Genomic DNA, 6,000 nt, shown 5'->3' with positions numbered 1-6,000 from the left:
AAACTTCTTAAACCACAGCACAGCAGCAGCAGAAGAAACAAAGAAACCTCACTACAAAAACTTCCTTGTTGTCTTCTTGGGTGTTTTAAATCTGAGATAAATTGAAAAAATTAAATTTCAGCACCTGACTGGGAACTTGGTCCCTGTCTCTCTTGAGCCCTTCCTGCTCAATTAGCCAAAATATTTTGGAGATCAGTGTGGTTCTCTCTGCCCACAGAGTGCCAGGATGGCTCAGGCTGGGAGGGACCCCACAGGTCCCAGCAGGGCCATCCCAGAGCTCAGGGACAGGATTGTGTCCAACTGCTCTGGAGCATCCCAGAGCTCAGGGACAGGATTGTGTCCATCTGGAACACCCCAGAGCTCAGGGACAGGATTGTGTCCATCTGCTCTGCTCCAGAACATCCCAGAGCTCAGGGACAGGATTGTGTCCATCTGCTCCAGAACATCCCAGAGCTCAGGGACAGGATTGTGTCCAACTGCTCTGGAGCATCCCAGAGCTCAGGGACAGGATTGTGTCCAACTGCTCTGGAGCATCCCAGAGCTCAGGGACAGGATTGTGTCCATCTGCTCTGGAACATCCCTGCTCTGGAGCAGATGGACACAGGGAGACCCCACAGGGCTGATTCAATTCTATAAAAGAGCTGTAAAGTCCTGCAGGATTCTCTCCCAGATTCCCCCCCAGGATTTCAGCAGCAACCAAAGGCTGTCCCCAGCAAAGGTCTCCCAGCACACCTGGGGTGTCCCAGCCAAGTGTCACAGAGTGAGCCAGGGCTGGCTCTGAGCCTGCAGCAGGGATGGCACAGGGATCACACACATTTTCCTGGCCTCATGCCCAGGGATTTTTGCTTGTGGAAGGCTCCTCTTTGTTTTTGCTGAATCCCAGAATGACTGGGGTTGGAAAAGATCCCAGCCCCATCCCCACCTTGTCCCCAGCCCAGAGCCCCGAGTGCCACCTCCAGCCCTTCCTTGGGCACTCCAGGGATGGGGATCCAACCCTCCCTGGGCAGTTCCAGTACCTGAGCACCCTTTGCATGGGGAAATTCCTGCTGTGCCCACCCTGAGCCTGCCCTGGCCCATCCTGAGGCCGTTCCCTCTCCTCCTGTCCCATCCCCACCTGGCTCCAAGCTCCAGGTCCATGAGCTCAATTAGCACTGGCCTTGATGAACCTGCAAGCTGGGCTTTGCTTTTCCCTGAGATTTCAGAGCTTCCTTGCTCCAGGAAAGCCACGGAGGCTGTGCCTGGCTGGGCTCTGTGAGAGCTGCTGCCACAAGCCTTGCTGCTTCAGAAACTTCCCCAGTTTCATGCTCAGAGAGAAAAAAGGAAGAAATGTTTCCCTCCTGCCTGAATGCAGAAGCATTTGAGGGTAATGAAGAGCTGAATTCCCAGCATCCATCCCAGCAGTGATGGATTTTTGGGTGAGAGATGATGGGAGCAATCATTTGACTGGAGCAGTCAGATATGCTTTAGCACCTGCAGTGATGACTCAGGAGCACTCTCAGCTCCATCAGCTCCTCTCATTTCCCCCTGGAACGTTGGAGATGTTCCACTGTGGAGGTGCCAGCCCGTGCAGGGGCTCCCAGGGAGCTGTGACAGCCCTGGCTCCCCCTGACCCTGAGCAGAGCCCCAGCCCTGTCGCACTGCAGAGGGGCTCTCTCCTGCCAAAAATGACTTTTTAAGGCCTTTCCTGCTAAGGCCGAGGCTAATCCAAGAGTAGGTCCTGGTGGGAATAAGCAATGATTCTTCATGAATAACAATAGCACAATCAGGCCCTAAATGAGGCATTTATTCAACCTTTCTCATCTGCCTTCTGTAAATCACCTTCCCTCGTGTCCCTGGAGGAAAGCACTGACTAACCCCAGCTTTATTCCAGGAGGCAACAGCAGGAGGAAGGAGGAGGTTGGAAATGATATTTCAGGCATATTGTGCCAGCCCTGCTTGGTCCATCCCGGCAGGGAGTGGGAAGTGTCCTTCAAACAGGGTCAGTGCAGTGCAAATGCACACAGGGGGGAAAGAGGAGCCTCTGAGCATCTGCAGGTCCCTGCCCCAAGTTCAGCTCTGCAGAGTCTAAAGGGACCCAGAGGTGCAGATTGCTCCTGTTCTCTTCAAACTGAGACTTTGCAGTACCTCATCCTGTGTGAATGAAGAATTCAAAGTTTGGTATTAGCACAATCTCCTCCTGCCTCCAAAGACCTTCCTGCACTTCCCACAGCTTTCCATTTGTTCTTTCCAAATGTTCTCTCCCTCCAATAGGGAAGGAATTTTCTAGGTTAAAATCAGAGACAGAGAAGACCCCACTTATCACCCCAGCCTCTGTCTGGGCCATTTCTTGGGGCTCTGCTCTGCTCTGATGCACAAAAGCCCAGCAGGTTTCAGTTTCATGATCCTTCTGCAGAAGTGTGTGAAACTTCCTGGGTGCAGAGGCTGTGCTCACCAAACCACGACTAAAAGGGCTTGAATGGGACAGAATTTCCCAGGAAAAAAATCCTTGGGCACAAGGAAAAAAAAATCCTGTGTTAATTGAGCTCTCCAAGTGGTGCCAGCAGCCCTGAGAGAAATAAAAATTTCAGGATGTCCCACAAAGAGCAGAGGAAGAAAGGACAGAGGCAGCAGCCCTTGGGTGGCTCTGGGATGAGGGTGGGGTTAGTGGGGAGATGGAAAATGTACATCACTTTTACATCAATGCCCAAAATACACAGACAGCTATTTTCTCAAGTGACTAGGAATAGTTTAGAGATTTTTTTTTCCCCAATCAAATAGCAGGAGGGAAAATAGTCTGCAGGGGCTGGTGAGGAATGAGGGGGTTTTGAGGGAGGATGTTACAGAAAGAACAACTGCTCCTTTCTGCCATTTCTGTCCCTAAAATCCAAGCTGCTTTTTGTGGTTTTGGAAGAGGAGTGTCCCTGTGAGGAAATTAAAAGCTGACAATGCCTTTGCTCCCTTTGAGCTGACAGGAGCTCAGGAGACAACAATAAACAAACAAAATGAGCCCGAGGAGAAGGGGAGCAGAGGAATTGCTCAGCACCACCTCCCATTTCTGCAGCTTTGCCTTAAAGCAAAATGCAGATTTTGAGAGAAAAAGCTGAAGCACAGAACCAAATGAACCAGAATAAACAGAAGCAGCTTTCCCCTGCTTCCTTGGGGGGAATTCAACAGCTCCAAGTGGGTTTTAGATCTTGTGCCATTCTCATTCATCTGTGGCCTCCCTCACTTCACACTGTCAGTTTTGCTGAACTGCTCTGCATGAAAAGTGCTTTTGATGTTTGGCAGGGGACCAGCAGGAGAGAGAGAGATGTCAGCAGCTCTGCCCTGTGGGGATAGAGCTGCTGGATGGGGCTGATGCAGCTGGGAATTCACTGGGGCTCAGTCCAAGCAAAGCCCTCCTGCTGCAGCTCCTGCTGTCCCCCAGCTCTGAGCTGGGGCTCCTTGCAGGGAGCAGAGAGCCCCTGGCTCAGGGAGCTGCTCCTCCAGGGCTGGGCTGCTCTCTGGGAGAGGGAGAGGGCACAGGGACTGAGAACAGGGGAGAACACAGGGATTGATCACTGAGCACAGGGATTGATCACTGAACACAGGGATTGATCACTGAGCACAGGGACTGATCACTGAGCACAGGGACTGAGCACTGGGAACAGGGGAGAACACAGGGATTGATCACAGGTATTGATCACAGGAACTGATCACTGAGCACAGGGACTGAGCACTGGGAACAGGGGAGAACACAGGGATTGATCACTGAGAACTGGGATTGATCACTGAACACAGGGATTGATCACTGAGCACAGGAACTGATCACTGAGCACAGGGATTGATCACTGAGCACAGGGATTGATCAGTGAGCACAGGGATTGATCACTGAGCATAGGAACTGATCATTGAGCACAGGGATGTTCACTGGGATCAATCACTGAGCACAGGGATTGATCACTGAGCACAGAGCAAGGGAGAAAAGGCACCTTCACCTGTCCCCTCCTGGCTCTGAGTGTTCATCAAATGAGGGAACTCTCTGTACTCTGATTCCCTTACCCCACTCCCTCTGGAAGACAGCAGAGCTGCTGGGAATTCCTGCCAGGGGATGCCCCAGCACAAGAGACCTTTCTGCCCATCACAGCAGTGCCAGCAAAGCTCCTCTGTGGTGTTTTTACTCCCCAGGGAGTTCCTGTGCTGGGGTTAAGGCCGTGTTCCACCTGTCCTTGGCCAGCTTTTCCCTCACTGGAGCAGCCTCAGTGCTCTTTGTCCTGTCCAGGGAGCCATGTGAAGGAACATCCTTGCTCCCATCTCGTTCTTGGGAGAGGCAGAGCAGCAGAAAGCACTTCCATGTTTGATATTTTCTGGAGAGGAATGGAAAGGAGAAGGAGACAAACCACTCCTGAAAAACTTGGTGGGGCAATGCCAAGCCATGAGCTGTCATTAAATGAGAGAGCCAGCTCTGCATGAATGGAGGCTGAGGTTTCCATGGGATCCCCAGCAGTGCTGCATTTATTCCCTCAGGAATTCAGGCAGGTGGGGCACCAGAGGACTCCTGAGCCCTCCCAGGGGCAGCACTGAGCACACCCCCAGTGGTCCCAGCCCAGGCTGCTCCTGGAGCTCAGCAAACACAGACAGGACAGATGCTGGGATGTTTTGGCACAGGCTGCTCCCCTCCCAGGCTCTCTGGGGAGAGGAGGAAACCAGGAATTCATTCCACTCTCCTCAGCCTTGGATCACTCCCAGTTTGGCCAAAGAGAGCTTTCCTCCACAGGGGAAGCTTTCCTGGAGCAAGGATCCTGCAAAGGAGAGGAGCTCCAGCCCTGGGGGGAAGGTGCTGGTCAGGCACTTGGAGCACCTCGAGCTTGGCACCAGATCTTTCCCTTTCTTCCCCCTCAGTCAGAGAAAAGTGCTCAGGATTTATTCCCTGCTCCCTTTGTGCCAGCAGAGCCATTTTTACCAGCTGACCATTGCCCAGAGCTTCAATTTCCTGCTGAAGATTTTGGTTTTTAATTTTTGTAACGAAGCTGGTCCCAGAGGTCCAGAAATTCCTAATTAACTTTACCCAGTTTTCAAAATAACCAAACACATTTTGTCACTAAACCCTGAAGTTTTGGAAAGAAGGCCCAGCCCCAGCTGGAGAGGGTGAAGTTCCCTTTTCCCTGATCTTACATTTCCCTCTAGTGGCCGAGCCCTCGAGCATCAGCAGCCAAAGGAACTCAAGGTTTTCCTGCTTTGCCCTTTTTTTTTTAGTAAAATGTTTCTCTTTAACCTCGTTGTTCCCTGCTTGTCTTGCTGTGCTCTGTGTGAAAACTCTGCCTTGCTGTCCCCTCCCCAGGGTTCGGGGATAACAGGACACAGGTGCTCCCAGACCCACCCTGTTTGGGGGAGGTAAACATCCTGTGCTGCCCAAACCTGGGGGCAAAGGAGGAGTTAAAGGTGGGTGTGAGGAGGAATAGTTTTGGTTCAGGGCTCTCCTGGGACTCTCAGGCCCAGAAATGTTGTTCTGGTTGGACAAGACCCAAAATTTCCTGTTTCTAGCAGGGCTCTCTCCTTGGTGCTCTTCCAGAGAAGTTCCTCAAGGCAAGGCTGACTTCCAACCTGGGTAAGTCTGACTGGATTCCAATATAGTAAAAAGCAGGAGAAGATTTAGGAGAAAAGAATCTATCACATTCCTCCATCTTCACTTCATGGCAAGCCAATAATGTGAAGAAATTGAAGCTTAAAAAAATACCCTGTGAAATAAGTTATTTTAAAGCCATTTTGGTTATTATACCTTCTAATCAAAGGTTGTTGGGGCAGAGGGGCTGTAAAGTGTCAATCTGGAGCCTGTGGGATGCACCAAAAAAAGCTCCAGAGAGACTGCAGGCTGTGGTTCAGGACATGCTGGGCCTGGGACAGCCACCTCCACTCTGGAAAACTTTATGGCACAAAGTCTGAGCTCTGAGGGTTCAGAAGCAGAGAGCTCATTTCTCTCTCTATTTGAAATGAGTCTCCACAAGAAGCTTTTTCAATGAAAAGGGTTTCTTTCTCATAAAT

This window comes from Serinus canaria, chromosome 13 (assembly GCF_022539315.1).
Source record: "Serinus canaria isolate serCan28SL12 chromosome 13, serCan2020, whole genome shotgun sequence".
In the NCBI taxonomy this organism is placed as follows: domain Eukaryota; kingdom Metazoa; phylum Chordata; class Aves; order Passeriformes; family Fringillidae; genus Serinus; species Serinus canaria.
This window is presented reverse-complemented; position numbering follows the sequence as displayed.